General features: G+C 45.4%; 1 protein-coding gene across 2 annotated transcripts in view; it reads left to right on the top strand.

Moving 5' to 3' along the window:
• Positions 1-16,941, top strand: part of REEP3 (receptor accessory protein 3) — a 92,536-nt gene that overhangs the window by 19,361 nt on the left and 56,234 nt on the right. The window lies entirely within an intron of this gene.

Raw genomic sequence — 16,941 nt, forward strand, 5'->3', positions numbered from 1 at the left:
TCAGAAATTTGGTGGTGGGGGAGCAGCTCCAGAGATAGGCCTTGGAGTATTGGCCAGAATGGGACTGGATTTCTGCAGATGTCCTCTGCCTCTCCTTGCACAAGGGTGGACAGGGCCTGGCTTGTATCGGCAGCCCAGGTGCCCATGTTCTGCCTTTAGGCCCTGCAGAGGTTCCTTTACTGCAGTGGTGGTCAGGTGGCATAGTGTCTAACTCGGGGGTGGGCAAAATATAGCCTGTGGACTGGATCTGGCCTGCAAGGGCATTTTATCTGGCCTGCAGGACCCCTAAAACATTCAGAAAATATTTACCTGCTCTTGGATGCCTGTCAAAGATAACAGGAGCCAGGGTTAGTAGGACTCCAGGGGAGCTGGAGGCAGGAGCTCGGCCCCACCCCACCCCCAGCCATTTCCCTGCCTTCCTGCCCCCACACTGCTCCAGCACCATGTGGCTCCTGGCTGCATTGCCGGATGGAGCACGGGGCTGCTCCTGTACCCCGGGTGGGTGGGGTGGGTGTGTGTGTGTGTGTGTGTGTGTGTGTGTGTGTGTGTGTGTGCACGTGCATGCTTATGGGGCAAGTCTTACACGCACAGCCCACCATACACATACACCCACACCCCGCCCTTGCACTGCCATATGCACAGAACTCCATGCCTTCTCACACACCCCAGCCACCCTCCCACCCACATCCCACATATCCACACATACACCCACATGCTCACCCACCTGACATACCAGTATAAGACTTCATTTTAAGCTATTATATACAGTCACCTCTATGTACACTACAGAAACTCATGTAAACCTGGACAAAAATATTTTTTGAAATCAAATTAATGAATGTTTTAGATGTTTGCTTTTTAGAATATAATTTGGTATTTTTCTGGTTCTGAGATGGCAAAACCCCATTGCTGAAAGTAGTTCTGGAGGCAGGGGGAGGGACTTTTGGTGACAAAGGTCAGGGGTTAGGGGCAGGACTTCCAGTCCCAAAGATGGCAACCAGGGGGTGGGGCATCTGTCAAGGGGCAGAGCTACCCGTGCAGCCCTTAACAGCTTGCCAAAACTTGGTAAGTGGCCCTCTGCCTGAAATAATTGCCCACCTGTGGCCTTATTGGACATGCTTTCTGCCACCTCTGAGAGTGCTGATGTGACTGGCAGCTCTTTTACCTGACCTGTGTCTCCATGTGAGCCCTTGGCAAGCTGCTAGTTTTCTACCAGGACCCTTAAGGGCCTGGAGGTTAGTCATGTCTTCCAGGTTTTGAGATGAGGTCACCCAGGGTGCTGAACTGGCAGAGAGATGGAGGTGGTGGGAAGTAGGAAGAGGAGGGGAGGCACAGTGACAGCTTCCTGAGAACAGCCGGGAGAGAGGGGACTTGGGGGGGGGCAGCAGCACAGGGTGCTGGGTGGCAGCTACAGTTACTGCATGCAGGATGGGGAATGATCTCGAATGAACCTAACTTCATCTGATTTGAAATATGCTTTAGAGATGATTCTGGCACATACTGTTGTTTATAAAGATTCTTACTATGATGTTTCTGTGGCGTATTCTAATGAATCCTAGTAGTGCAATAAGCAGCGTGACTGACTTTTTTTCTCAAAAAATTAATAACTGGAGAAGAAAACATCTTATTTTTGGGTTCTCAGGATGCCTATCAGGTCAGTTTTCTTCATTAGCTGGCAATGTGTAGTTTAAGCTATGAGATTGTCCTGCTCGGGTAAATTTAACAATATGACAAACTAGCTATTAAAACAGCAGTTGACTTGAAACTAACTTCAAATGTAGTCCATAAAAGCATAAAATAGTAAGGGAAATTCAAGTGCATAAGGCTATCCAGCGTGTCAGTTTTTTCCTAGTTTCAAATGCTGTTCAGGCACAGTAGAAATTAATCATATTTTTAAAGCTGTTAAATGCTTGAAATAAAACTGGAAAAAACAGTTGGTCAATTATAGTTTTTATCTTTATTAATATATTAGTAACACAACATGAGCCCCTTTAGTATCCTACATTAAATGTATTATAGGTCTGAGAGTTCTCTACCCTTAATATTTACCTTTATACTTTAGGCAGATATACCCCATCTTGGGGTTTTCTGGGGATTTTTGGCCAGCGTCCCAACCAGAGTATACAGCTGGACTGACAGGAAGGTGAAATCTTCTATGGTTCAGTGACTGTCTTTTTAATAGGCAGGTTTTAGTTGGAGAAACAGGCTTATGGCCTGCAGTAGTAGGTTAGGATAATGTCTAATCAATGGGAATATGGGAAGACATAAGTTCAATATCCTTAACCATCTGAGCTAAAACTTAGGTTTATTTTTGTCAACCAGGCCTACTGCTTTTGTGGTTTCCAGTGATGTCTTTGGGTTTAGTTTTTTTCCATGGTATACACTGAGTTAGTGAGATTTACTTTTTTTTGGTAAGCTATAAGGAGACTTTGAATTCATTAGCAGTCAGTTTTGGAATGTGTTGTGGTTGGAGGTTAATAGGCTATTATAGCATTTGATGTACACTCTCTCATGAGATAAATTTGAATAGATATATTTATATGCATATACTTGTACTGTTTCCAATCAGTAACTGTATATGTCTTCTGTAAATTTCACTATCTATGCAGATGAAACCTTGGCAGATACTGGTTTTTAAAAAAAGGAACAGGGCCAACTCATGTTCTTTATTATTAAGACTGAGAACAAGCAGCTGGAGTTTACAATCCTGTTCTTCAGATTGCTATGGTAATGAAATATTAGAATAAAATCAAATCTAGTTACTTAGATTTTAACAAAACCTCTTTGCAAGAGAAATCTGTATCTTACTAAAATTTAAGAATTATTCCTGCATGTTCAAGAAAGTTAAAATTTTAACTTACATCAGTACCTTGTTTTCCCTGCTGTGATAAGACATGGAAACAGTACAGTAAACATGTTGCTGCCAGATCAAATTGGTTTACTATCATTTGTGTACTGTTAGTATTTCTACACACTGTCTCACTAGCTTTAAACCCCCCCCCCCACTTAATATAGATATGTAATAGCCTATAAGGCTCTGTTGTTGCAAGAAAAATTGCTCTGAAGGGCAGGGCTTATTGTCCCATCCTTACTTTCTTTGCTGACTAACCCCAATATTTTATTCATTCTTGCTGTTTCTTGAAACAAGAGGGGATCCTTTAAGTAGTCATATGCTATGAAGTAATCCAGAAGGTTGAGGATGGATGTCCTCTGATTTTTTTTTTCATGCTTTTCCTCCAACTGGTCATATGTGAACCAAAGGACTCTGTGGGGCAGTGATATAGACTAGGTGCCTTCATGCCAAAAGCACTCCTTTCTAAAGGACATCAGGGAGAGGTTGTAATACCTCACTAATTATTTTCAGGCAAAATTCACAGGCTACATAATTTCTTCTGAAAAGCTGGTTCTGCTCTCTACAATGCTTGCTTCCAATTAACCGGTATAGTTGGCCAGTGCGCTGTTATACTACTATATATACTTACCCTGCTTAAGGTACACTGCAGCACAGTAATGTGACCCTTTTTAGGCACTGAAGGTGAATGTGGTGTTTGCATTCAAAATGAAAGTTGAAAGTTACCATCATAGAGAACTGAAGCATGGTACTACACCTCAGGAAGAAATAGTCAAACACAAATACAGAATGGGCAACACCTAGTCTTGGTAAGTCACAGACTCGTATAATATGAGTCTGCAGTGCTGCACAAAGGTAAATAATTTGGATATCAGGAAAAACTTCATTGTTAGAACAGTGAGGCAGTGGTGCAGACTGCCTAGGGGAATTATGGAATCTCCATCATTGGAGATCTTCAGTAAGAAGTTGGATGATCTAGGAATAGCTATGCCTATGTTATACTATGGATTTTGCCCATGCTTCTGGGCTTTGCTGATTGCCACATAGTGCTGGGAAGGAATTTTTTTCCCCTTCCTGATGCTACATGTGTCGGGATCTGTTTTTTTTTTTTTTTTTTCCAGAAGTACTGTCTGTAGGCTGCAGCCAAGACTGGGGATTTTGACTGGGGTGTGCCAGAGCTGCTGCTGGGACTCTAACACTGGAGGTTCCTGGTTAGAGGGTCTTGCCCCTATACTCGGCGTCAGACCAATTGACATATTTGGGATGAGGAAGGAATTTTACCCCATGGTCAGATTGGTACAGATTATGGGGATTTTTGCCTTCCTCTGTAGAGTAGGGTGTGGACATCTTCCTTGGATCTCTCAAGCATATTTTAACAACCTTTGCAGCAGCCAGATGTTGGCCACCATGGTTCCCCCTCGTTTACCTGTGGCTGGCTACAGTGTTATGCCTTGTATCAGGATTGACTGTGTAGTTTTGCTAATGAGTTCTGAGAGGTCCCTTCCAGTCATACTATTCTATGATTCTGTGGAGAGAATGCAAGCTAACCATGGAAGCTGAGTGAGTGAGTGAGTGAACACTATTTACCATGAGATGGATGGACCCATACTGGTGGCCCTCCAGGTACAACTATAATTGAGTTGGGCATGAAAGTCACTTTGACTATTGATTAGCGATTGTTTGGTCTCTTTAAATACACCTGTTTACAGCATGCCATCACTTCCATTCTGCCTTGTGATTTCTTTTTTTATAGTCCCTAGAACCCTCATCACTCTTGGAGTGGAGCGGGGCTGATGGACTAGCAGCGGTCTGCCTTCCACGCCTAACTGAAATTTATAAAATTACTTGCATTACCTAGAATACAGAATTCAGTGTCCTCTTGGATCATGAGATAAATTTTCCCCCTCAAATTTTATGCTTTGGGGGTGGGACTTGCTCCTCAGCTGTTTCGGGTAACATATGTCATAGATATGTGGGGGGGGGGGGGGAGGGGAGCAGATCAGCGTCCCCTGCGGTGAGGGAGGGAGCAGGGGCAGGCACTGCCCAGCCAGGGTGGGGTGGGCACAAGATGGAGCTGCTGCTCATTGGAGCAGGGGGCAGCTCCAGCTGCTGCTTGCACCCCAGGAGGGCATGGCGGGGGAGCCTTGCCCCTGGATGTGTGCAGGGCCGGGTGGGTAGGCTGGAGCTGGGGCTGCACCGGGCTCTTCTCGGTGAGGGCTGGGCTTAGGAAGGGGGCTACGGAGGGGTCTGCAGCCACCCCAGTTTCTGTTGTAGCCCTGTTCCCAGTGCCGCCACCTCTGCATGCCTGGTGCAGCCCCAGCTCAATGCCCTGCCTCCACCCATGTGCTGGGAAGAGCTGGAGCTGTGCTGGGTGCCCCTGCCCCCTTACTGTGGGGGGGCAATGATCTGCCCCCCACTTCCATTCCCCCTCCCCGTCCACCACAACAGACTTCTCCGCTGCACACAGTTCTCCACGCTGCCAGGCTCTGTTCCTTGGTGCCTATGTGCTGCACTGCAGTTGCACACATGCATGAGCATTTATCGGCCAAATTATCAGCTGCATCGGGCCGATTTCCAATATAGCCAACTTTTTCTTTATGTTGGGACTAATCCAGTATCGGACTGATGTATCACTGCACCTGTAATATATACAGGTTATGCTGGTACAGATTTCCCTCACTTTATGCTGTAGCTGCGTTCCTGGAAATCTGCACATAACTCGAATTTGCTTAAAAGGAACCCACTTTACAATGTAACAGATAAGGATACATGCCAAGACTTCGACTGTTCTGACCCCCAGACTCATTTCTACCACTTTTACAAGACAATTGTTGGTACTCGCCAACAGCAGACAGTACACACGAGCACAGGGTATTATCATAATGAGGATGGCAACTACAGAAACACGTGTTGCAGACCACGAGAGAGGAGCACAGATCCATGCAGGAGACTATATTTAGGTACACATCACTCACAGCGCACCGCATAAAGCAGCTGACTGCAGGCTTCCACCACACCTATTTCATAAGAGTTTACCTTGCATATAACGAATTTTTGGTATAAAAGGGTCATTGCATAAGAACGAATTCGCACATACAGAACCCGCATTAAAGCGAGGGAAACCTGTAATTAGGGCTGTGCAAAACACAATCATTTTGTTTTGCCGTGCATTTCACCTTTTCAAAGGGACAGTGTTTCATTTTGTCATTTCATTTTGATTTGAAGCACTGTCCCATTTCGTTTCATTGAAGCTGTTTCTTTGTTTCAGTGTGTTTCACCGTTTCGCCCATAGGCTATAATGGGGAAGCATGAAAATGCCTAAAACTTTTTGTCATTTCTTGCCTGATTTGGATCAAAATTGCAGGTATGGTAGTCCCTTCTGAGGGCATAAAGCTTGCCAAGTTTCAAGGAAATAGGTGCTGAGGTTTCTGGGAAACTGCACCTCAGACTCTTCAAAGCACAACTCCAGACACTTGCTGGCAGCGGCAGCCTCCTCTCATCTGGTGTGCAGATAGGAGGGCTTCCATCCCCATGAGGAGTCTCGCACAGCCCGGCAGCCCTCCCAGGGGTACGAGCCCCTGGATCTGTGTCTCAGATGAGAGAAGGCTGCTGCTGCTGCCTGGGAGAGGCAGCAGCAATTATTTCTGGTCCTGGGCACAGCTTGTGCCCAGTGCCAGTCCCAGGCAGCCTCCTGTCATCCAGGGCACACATCCAAGGGCTTGCATCTCTGGGAGGGCTGCTGGGCTTTGCCGGACTCCTCCTGGGGTGCAAGCCCCTGGATCTGTGTGCCGGATGAGGGGAGGCTGCAGCTGCTCCTGCAGCAGGAGCAATTATCTCTGGTGCTGGGCACAGCCCATGCCCAGCACCAGTCTCAGGCAGCCTCCTTTCATCTGGGGCACAGATCTGGGGCTCGCACCCCCGGGAGGGCTGTCAGGCTGTGCTGGACTCCTCTTGGGGGTGCGAAACCCCGGATCTGCGTGCTGGGTGAGGGGAGGCTGCCGCTGCCTCCTGGGAAGCCAAGTAAGCCTGGCTCTCAGTGCCCTTGTTTTGTTTCAAATCCTCCTTGTTTTGATTTCAGTTTGGAGCTCAAAATGCTTTGAAACAGCTTTGGAACAGCTTTGAAATGAAATGCCTGGCAAATTTTCACACAGCACTAGTAATTAGGTTATGTGAATATTTTATGGGGTGTGTGTGTGTACATGCAAATAACTTTTTTCCTAACTTCCTTTCTTCTTTAGATCTGCATTTCAGCAGTACCCCTAGTATTCTTATATACAAATTTTAAGGAAATATGTGTTGCTTTTTAAATGAACAGTCTTGGTTTGGAGTTTGTTGGCTGTGCTGTAGAGAGGATGCTACGTTAATTACTGAATGCAGCTGGAAAACTGAAATCAGCATGCGTACAACTGGCAGTAAAACACACACTAGTAAGCAGGGTTATCCATAAATCTACCAGTGTGGAATGAATTAAATTAGGTTCAGCTGAATCCAGCTTTAATTTGAGAGGCTGGCTTTGTTCCCATCTCCTATGTGAGAGCATTGCACAGTATCTACTATTAAACAGAAAGAGTCCTCTTAAAAAATAACATTTTTAAGTGTTATGTGCATGCGGGTTAGAGTCAGACAAACGTTGAGTAATTTGGTTTGTTCTTAAACTGCCTTGTGTAATTATTGGAATATATTGCACTTGTACCAGGAGAAGAGGCTAGAAAAATATCAGTAGTTAGAGAAAAATTTGACTTCAGAATTTCATCTTGTTCTTTCTCCATCTTAATTCCAATATAACTTTAGCAGACGTTTGTCTAGAACTCTGAGCTAAGTGGTTTTATAACACTTATTTAATGTGTTGCTGGCTGCTTCAGGATAAAAGCTACCTTGTTGCTTGATTTTTATTTATTTATTCTTCATTTAATTCATGAGTCCCTTTTTTTAAAGTTTTCTGCATTGAAAGCAACACATTGTTCAGTTTGAAGTTCTTATATAGTTGAGCTTTTTTTTCAAACGTCACATATTGATAGATGTTGTATTTGTTTACTGCTTAATCCTTTTCCCCCTTACTTGCTGAGATCATTGTTCAACATTTAGTATTTTCCTGGCAAGAGTATTCCAGTTACAGCTTTAGATGCGTTTGATTTAGTTAAGCTAGACCAAAACTTTCTGTCAAAAGAGCAGTGACTAATAGTCTGTCTGCTGTGCTACCTAAATCTCAGCTAGCTATGGAATATCTACTCTACTACTTGAATTCAAGACAAGGTTTTTCTTCCCCACCTAAAATGGAGGGTTTGAGTAAAGCCCTTCATCTTGAATTTGAGTACAAGACAGTGGGGCAGGGGAGAAGGCTGCAGCAGCTGCATCCTGAAACCTCTGCCTTGCTGCCTGCCTCCCTCCTGCGACTGCTTTCCCTACCCATGTCTCCCCCCCCCCCCAATCCTGCTACTTGCCCTCTGGCCCCAGCTCGGGTCCAACCCAGATTTGTGCAGCCTGGTTGGGGCTGGAGCATAGTTGTGGCAGCAGCAGCACTTGGCAGGCCCCAGAGGCAGAGCTGGGGCCAGGGCTGCCACTTCTACAACAATTGCTGCATGGTTAGGTTGGGGCCAGAGCAGTCATGCTCCATGCCCCAGGATGAAGTGGAGCTGGAGAGTCAGCAGTGATAGCAGGAAGGAGCAGGCAGCAGGTGGGGAAGGTGCTCAGGTGTGCAGGCATCATGGGGGCAGGCAGCAGGGGAAGGGTAAATGTTGAGAGGAAAAAGGTGGCGAGGGGTAGGACACTTCACTTACCCCACCACCAGCCTCCTTACCACTATTTGAACTGCTACAGTGGCTTGGGAGATGGATTTAAGAAGGCCCTCCTTCTTAAGGAAGAACTTCTGTGAGGCTGGTCAAACATTGGGACTGGCTATCTCAGAAGCAGGGAAAATATGACCCATAGGCCGCATCCAGCCTGCCAGGCGATTTTCATCTGGCCTGCAATTGTATTTGGTCCAGCCTGTGGCTGCTCCTGTTGTGCTCCACATGGGGTTGAGCCCTGCCCGCTCCTGCCGGACCAGCATGTACTGTGTTCCAACCTTTGTGTGCCGGAGGGCCCTGGCCCTCACCAGCACACAGCTTCTGTCTGGGTGTTGCTGTTGCTATTGCTGCAGCAGCCTGGGGAACTACTCAGCTCCCCTGCCCTCCAGTGGCTGTTCCTTCTGTGTCTGCTGAAGTGAGTAGGGGAGTAGGGTCAGGTGTGGGGAAGCTGCAGCTGGGCGGAAGCATGGGGCCTGGAGTGTGGGGCCCATGCTTAGTGGAGGGAAGCCCCTCATGATGCAGCCAGCAGCCTTCCCTGCCCCCTGCTGCCATGTGAAGCTCCCGGGACTCCGCTGGAAGTGGCAGGGCAACCTGCACAATGGAGTCAGGCTGGCTCAGCCTCACTCCATGCTTCTGAGTAGAGTCTCTAGAGCTGCATGTGGCAGCAAGGAGCAGGGCCAGGCCACTAGCTTCATTGTGTGGGGCTCCCTCCTCTGTGGCATATAGCTCTGGCTGGGTCCTGGGACCTGCACATGAGATGTGGGGAGCCCCATGTGATGAAGGTGGACTGGCATGGCCCTGCTTCCTGCCACCACATGCAGCTCCTGGACCTGGCTGAAGCCATGCAACACTGGGGGGGCTCTGCCTGCACAGGCCATGAGTGCCCTGAGGGCCTGCTACATGCTTCTGTTGCTGCTGGCAGCAGGGCTTGTGCACCATGGGAAGTGGACATGTGGTGGGGGGCCTCACATGCATGCCCCACCATACCCACACCCCCCTATACCCCACATACAAGCTTATATCCACACACACCCATGCTCCCCATACACAATATACAAGAGTAAGATTTATTTTGAGCTATTGTACAATCACTTCTATATATACTATGCACACATGCACAAATTGGACAAAATATTTTTAATAAATTTAATTTTTAATAATATTTTTAAAAAATATAGTAGATGTTTGATTTTTAGTATATGACTTGGGTTTTTTCTGGTTCCAAGATGGCAAACCCCCCTCCTATGTCCCTGTGGACAAGGAAAAGGACTTCTTGTGGCAAAGGGAAAAGTTGGGGTTAGGGCTGGGACTTCCAGTCCCAAGGTGGCAATCAGGGGGTGGGGTACCTGTCAAGGGGTGGAGCTACCCTTGTGGACCTCTATAGCTCATCAAAACTAATTAAGCAGCCTTCCAGCTGAAATAATTGCCCACCTCTGGGGTATGTGCAGAAATTGTGGAATCTCCATCAGTTACTTCCATCCTTGGAAATTTTCAGGAGCAGGTTAGACAGACAGCTGGGATGGTTTAATCAGGGATGATTCTGCCTCTGCATGCAGGTATAGAATCTAATTATTGGGCGGTTATCTTTAAATTTAGTCACCTTGAGTTCAGGTAAATGCGCAAAGCAAAAGCCAAATTAATCTACTACGGTTGGGTGTCAAACACTCTATAGCTTCAATAAAGGTTGATTTATGAGTACACTCTTTTTAGTTAAAGTAAACTCTCCCTTGCCAGAATGCTTTGCAGAAAGAACCAAATACCTTCTGGAGCTGGGCAAGGCCTTATCAAGGCTTAGGCATTTTAAGAAGTAGTGTCTTAATGGTGCTTCAGGTGCTCTCTCAAATTTCGTAACTAACAGTGGGGGTGATGGAAGGAGAAGGGAAATCTGTTTGCCCAAAGACCGTTGCAGTCACTCTAGTGTTTTTTTGCAGTGGGATATTCTGCAGCTTGATATCAAAAAAAAAAGTTGTGTTCATTTGGGACAGCAGTGGTCCAGGAGTGTGAATTGGCTTTTGTAGCAAGGTACTGGAAACTACCATTTTGTCATGCATAGCATACTCTGGAATACAAAATGCACCATGTTTTTGAAAGGCAGAATAAAGAACACAGATTTTTTCCACAGTTATGGCTACGTAGAGCGGGGGCAGAGCCTAATCTTCAGCTGAATCACCTTCCCTTTCCTATTTAACTAAAACTAAAATCATAGCTGCTGCTGAAGACTGGTTTGCATGGATGGCTCTTTGATTTTTAGTATTATAGTAAAGTAGGACTGGAAGAGGCCCCAGGAGGTCCCATACTCAAGGCAGGATCATCCCCGACTAAACTATCCTCCCCAAGTCCTGAACACTTCCAAGGATGGAGGTTCCACAATTTCTGTAAATAGTCTGTCCCAAAGTTTGACCAACCTCATAGACAGATGATTCCTCCTAATCCCCTTCTTGAATTTTCTCTGCTGCAGTTTAAGGCTATCGCTCCTAGTCTTGTCCCTTACAGCCACAGGGAAAAGCCAGTCTCCATCCTCTCTGTAATTACCCTTTAGGTATTTGAAGACTGTTATCAAATCCCACCTCAGTCTCTTTTTCTCCAGACTAAATAACTGTCTAGTTCTTTCAACCTTTCCTTGTAAGTCTTGTCTCCCAAGCCCCTGATCATTTTTGTTGTTCTGTGCTGGACTGTTTCCATCCTTCTTGAAGTGTGGGTCCCAAAACTGGACACGGTACTTCTGGTGAAGCTTCACCAGTGCTGAATAGTTGGGAAGAATCACTTCTCTTGACACTCCTGTTAATATGACCCAAGATGCTGTTGGCTTTTTTTTTTTTCAATTAAGCAAGAGCACGTTGGTGGCTCATATTCACTTTATGGTATACTGTAACCCCAGGTCCTTCTCTGCAGCATTGCAGCCTGACCTTTCAATCCTGAGTCTGTATCTGTGCATACAGTTATTTCAGCCCATGTACAGGACCGCACTTTTCTTTGTTGAAACTCATCTGACTGATTTTGGACTATTTCTCCAGCCTATTCAGGCCATTCTGGATCCTAGTCCTATCCTTTGGAGTATCTGCAACTCCACCCAACTTGGTGTCATCCACAGATGTGCTAAGCATGCACTCAATCCCATCCTCCAAATCATTGAAGATGTTGAGCAATACCAGACCCAGGGCAGACCCCTGGGGCACTCCAGGTGATACCTTCTCCCAACTAGATATTGAGCCATTGATGATTATATTTTTAAAAGAGCTAGAGTTTCCAGGGCTCTGAATTAAGAGAGGAGAGAGATCAAAAGCAGACAGCAGACAGTAAAAAATTCCGTAAGATTAGCCTGATTAGTGGAATTGTGAGACCATTAAAAAGGAGAGACTATTATTAACACCTGTGGAGTAAGGAACAATGAAGCATTATCAATTGACTTGCTCAGCTTCCTGAATAGTATTGCCACAGCTGCTGGAGGGTGAAGCAGAAATCAAAGAAGGGTGCTTCTGTCTTGGTTAGAAAAACAGCTGCCCAGCTTAGTCAGCCCCCAGAATTGAAGTGTTTGTAATTTGGGGAAAAGGGTATATGTAGCTTGTGAGAAAATATGGTACCAGAGCTAAGGGTCTGTATTCTCTAAATAGATACTGCTGCTTAGTGGTTAGAGATTAGTTGGAACTTTTTGCTTCAGTTTACTCTGAGATCACGTTGGGCCATGAGCCTTGTAAGTGTTCTGAAGATGTGCAATCTGCTCAGCAAGTTTTCCTGAAATAAGTGCTTGTATTGAGTGGATTTTGTGATCAAGATGGCTGTAAACTGTATCCTTGGGGAACAGACTGTCTTGCTTTTAATCCACTGGACAGAGAACATTGGACAACTACATCTGCTTTTTGCAAGCTTTTCATTGGACTATCCTGTTATCTCCTACAGGAGTTCTGAGATTTGCTTCTGTGTTGATGTCTTTAAAAGGATCTGCAACTCACTTGACTGCTTCTGCTTCTGTCTTCCTTACTGTCAGATTGCAGATCCATCTCCCCAAGTCTAGTTCCTACAGCAGCTGACCTGCTGGAGAGAGATGGTGCAGGCTTCACCCTCAGAATCCATATTTTCACTAAAGGATTCTTGTTATAGTTAAAATTGACACTAGTTAATAGCAACTGAAAGGCCAGCTTCCAGGTGCATGACCCCTGGGGACGGAAAGTCAGTGCTTTCTAAACTGCAGAGACAGCAAAAGGAGGAAGAGACAGTTTTGCTTCTGCTTCTGATACCCACTACCTGGAACTTCCAGTGGCTTCAGAGCTGCATGCCCCATGGACTGTACCAGTATAAGCTGTGGTTAGTGTTCCGCATTCTCTTTTTTTATTAAAGAAACAAACAAACCAAAAAAAACAACCCCCCCCCCCAAAGAAAAAAACCCTGTCTGGGAACTTTTCAGGGTATATCTTCAAAACATAAAAACTGGGATGAAATCTGGATTCCACTGCTGCCCCCTCTCTGCATGTGGCTCCGCTGTTCCCCACTCGTGCTGGTTAACAGGGATTTGAACTGAAAAACAGGTGTAAATCAGTAAAAACTGAATGACTTAAAAATCAGGGAATTGATCAGTGAAAATCAGTAAAAACTGAGAATGCAGAACACTAGCTATGATATCCCAGGCTGCACATCCCATCAGTGCTTCCTCTGCCACCCACATTACACCATTAGCCCATGGTTTCCACCCCCTACCTGATCTTTGTTTTTGTTTTTTCTCTTCTCCCCCTACTGCTGCTTTGTATATCCATGTCCCACCCCTGCCACTGCTAAATGTGTGGGGACTCTCCTGCTGCACTGTGACCCTCCTGGCCCCTTCTGCCTCCTGTTGCAGCATGTACCCTAGAGTCACCCTCATCTTCCCAAGCTGCTGTGCTGCACTGCCTTGTCCCCTAGAGCGGGGGCAGGAAGTGGTAGCTGGAGGAGGGAGCAGAGCCTGGAACCACAACAGTTTGCTGGGGTGGGGAGGCTGTGGCTGGGCAGGAGCCTGGAGGGCCACAGTGTTACTTCTCATGGGCTGTTTATTGGACAGCCCTGCCTTAGAGAATTCCTTATTGGTGCTGCTGTAGTTTGGCATGTAGACCTTTTGTTACAATCATGTAAACAGCTTGTGTTTGGTTATTTTAGTGAAAGGTGCTTCATGCTACAATTTTCAGGTATTGCAAATGTCATTTTTGTACACTAACATCTTGTTTCCTTTTCAGTCTTCTACAAATCATGGGCATGCTCTCTCGTAGCTTTTGCATGATGCTTTTTGTAAATTGTCCAGTTTGTATTTGGACTGTCCTTTTTTTTTTTTTTTTTTTTTCTCCTGAGGGAGTTCTGAGATCAATTTTTGTGGTGATGTCTTTAAAAAGACTTGCACTTCACCTGGTAATAGAATGATTTTTTTCAATCCAGTGCACATCCTGTTTGAATGTCCCCTCAGTAGCTGCAGGGGTTTAGGTTGTAGCCATGTTGGTCTAAGGACATAGGCAGACAAGGTTCCTTGGGTGAATTTGGTATCTTTTATTAGACCAACCCAAATAGTTGGAGAATATTTATTAAGCAAGCTTTCGGGTTCAAAAACCCTTCGTAGCTGGGGTTTCAGTAGTGAACTGTCTTGCTAGCAAGGGTCCTCACCTACATAAACAGCACCAAGAAAGAAGTCAAGTAATCTGTGGTGTTTATCAGATTAAATCATAAGAAAAAGAAACCCTAAATGCTTTTTCACTTGCTTGCGCATCTGAACAGTTTTAGTTTGAGAGAGACTGCTAGGAAGCTTTTGATGCAATTCTTCTATTTTAATTTGAGATAGTGTTAGTGTGGTGTTGCAGCCATGATGATTCAGGAATTATGGTCAAGGAATTTATCTTTGCTTAATTGGGGCCACGTTGGTTGTAGTTTTAAAGTTTAGGAAAATGAAGAATAAGGAAGCCTTATAGCAGGGATAGGTAATTATTTCTTCTGGAAAGCCACTTATGTTTTGGTGAGCTGTCAAGGACCGCACATGCAACCTTTTTCTGAAGATATCATTTTAACAAATTATAGATAAAAGTGTGTGTGTGTGTATCAATATAGATATCTATATGCACGCACGTACGCATCTACTATAATATATTTTAATTGTATTTTAAGAAATATTTTTGTCCTGATTTGCTTTTTTGAGCATTGTATATAGAGGCAATTGCATTATAGCTCAAAACAGTCTTACTCTTGTATATTTGGGGGTGTGTGCTGGGGTGGGGGGACTACCTTTGCGCTAGGTCACAGGAGCTGACTGGATGTGAGGTGAGGGGAGGAGGGTTGGGGGGGGCGGGGGGGGGGGGACGACAAAGGGCATATTCAGCATGGCTTGCCTGGGTGGTGTGGTCTGCAGCTGCCTCCATGGTGCCCTGCATAGAGCTGAGTTGCACCTGCTCCCACCTGGGGCAGCCCCTGCCTGCTGGCCCTGGCCCCAGCCCTGGCAAGTTTTCCAGAAGGGCTGCTCCTACTTTACAGGATTCAGAGCCTGTTTCAACAAAACTTCTGAAGAACAAAAATTTCTCATTGGCTTGTAAAATATTAGCTGGAGGGTGTTCTGTCTAACTTGTAGCATGGACTGTAACAACACAGTTTACTGTACTCAGAAAATCTAAATATTTTTTTCTGTGCTATATACCATGTGTATATTTCCTCTTTAGATACAGTTGTTTAGAAAGGGAGGTGTACTTACTCTGCCTAATTTTGTTGCTAGGATTTATTCTTGCATAGAACACACACAGCTACAAAGTGCTGAGTGTTTTCTTATGACATTGTATGAATGAACAACACTTATTCTCTGCTCCAAACCAATGCTAGAATGGAACAGACTCCTTATTAAACTTTCTGGGATGTTGAGAGTGAGTGGCTGGCAGAGTCTGAACTTGTTTCTATATCCATACTTTTCCCCAAAGCAGAGGATAGGAGGGTTGGTGCACATTCCTAATAAAAAGAGGTAATTAAAATGGTAATGTAGACAGTAGAACTTTTACAGAGTAGAACAATCTTGCGGTGGTTATGGTTAGTTAGGTGCAAATCTTGTGATGGTTATGTACAAAGTTATGGAGAACCTTACCTCATTCAGGGACTTTTAATTTACTGCTGTTCATTTTATGCCTTAACCCTGTGATTCTCAGCCAAGGTGCCCTGGGGTGCCCTGATTCTTTCAAGAGTGCCCCAGGGTGCCATGCAATTAGTACTGTTAAGTGTGCAAACCAGATTCACAGAGATTTCAAGTGGGAATCTATAGTGTTAAATACATTCAGACCTGTTGTTAGGGTAGGTCTAAGTGCCAGACGTTCTGGGAAGGTTATATTGGGCAAAAATGGCTGACCCGATATAAATTAATTCCCCTGAGGAAGTGAACTAAGATTGGGAATGGATTAGCCCAATCTAACAGACATTTGTTTGTGTTCAGAGTGCAGCCCTGGGGCTGCATTTTTCCTATCCCACCCTCCCCCCAAAAAACAAACCAACCCCTGACTGGGCTATTTTTAACCCTTCCCCTCTCCTTCTACCTTGACTTGCTTTGGTTGGGTTCCCAGTGAAGCTCTTGGCACCAGTGAATTCATGCACACGTTACACCCCATTGTGATCATGGAGCTTAAAGGTATTGTAGATTGGATACCACAAATGTGCGTACATACCCTAAGTAAATCTTCACTGCTTATAGTAGAAATTGGCTGGCTGAGCAAAAATTCAGTTCTTGCTTTGCATTAGCCTCTTTCAACAGTAAGCTCTAAAAATTGTTGATGTTTGAGGAAAACGCAGTTTTAGAGTCCTGATAAGATTTCATAGATTTCATAGACATTAGGGCTGGAAGGGACTTCGGAAGATCATCGAGTCCAGCCCCCCGCCCAAAGGGCAGGACGTCAGCTGGGGTCATAGGATCCCAGCAAGATAAGCATCCAGTTTCATCTTGAAGGTGTTCAATGAAGGCGCTTGAACAACCTCCGGCGGCAGGCTGTTCCAGACCTTGGGGGCTCAGACAGTAAAGAAATTCTTCCTTATGTCCAGCCTGAAACGATCTTGTAGTAGTTTGTGACCATTCGTCCTCGTCATCCCTTGGGGCGCTCTGGTGAACAAATGTTCCCCTAGATACTGGTGATCACCCCTGATAAACTTGTAGGTGGCCATCAGATCACCCCTGAGCCTGCGCTTTTCCAGGCTAAAGAGCCCCAGGGCTCTCAGCCTGTCATCGTAGGGTCTGCTTCCCTGACCCCTGATCATGCGCGTGGCTCTTCTCTGGACTCTCTCAAGCTTCTCCACATCCTTTTTGAATTGTGGAGCCCAAAACTGGACGCAGTA

This window comes from Alligator mississippiensis, chromosome 6, assembly GCF_030867095.1.
Source record: "Alligator mississippiensis isolate rAllMis1 chromosome 6, rAllMis1, whole genome shotgun sequence".
Classification (NCBI taxonomy): Eukaryota; Metazoa; Chordata; order Crocodylia; family Alligatoridae; genus Alligator; species Alligator mississippiensis.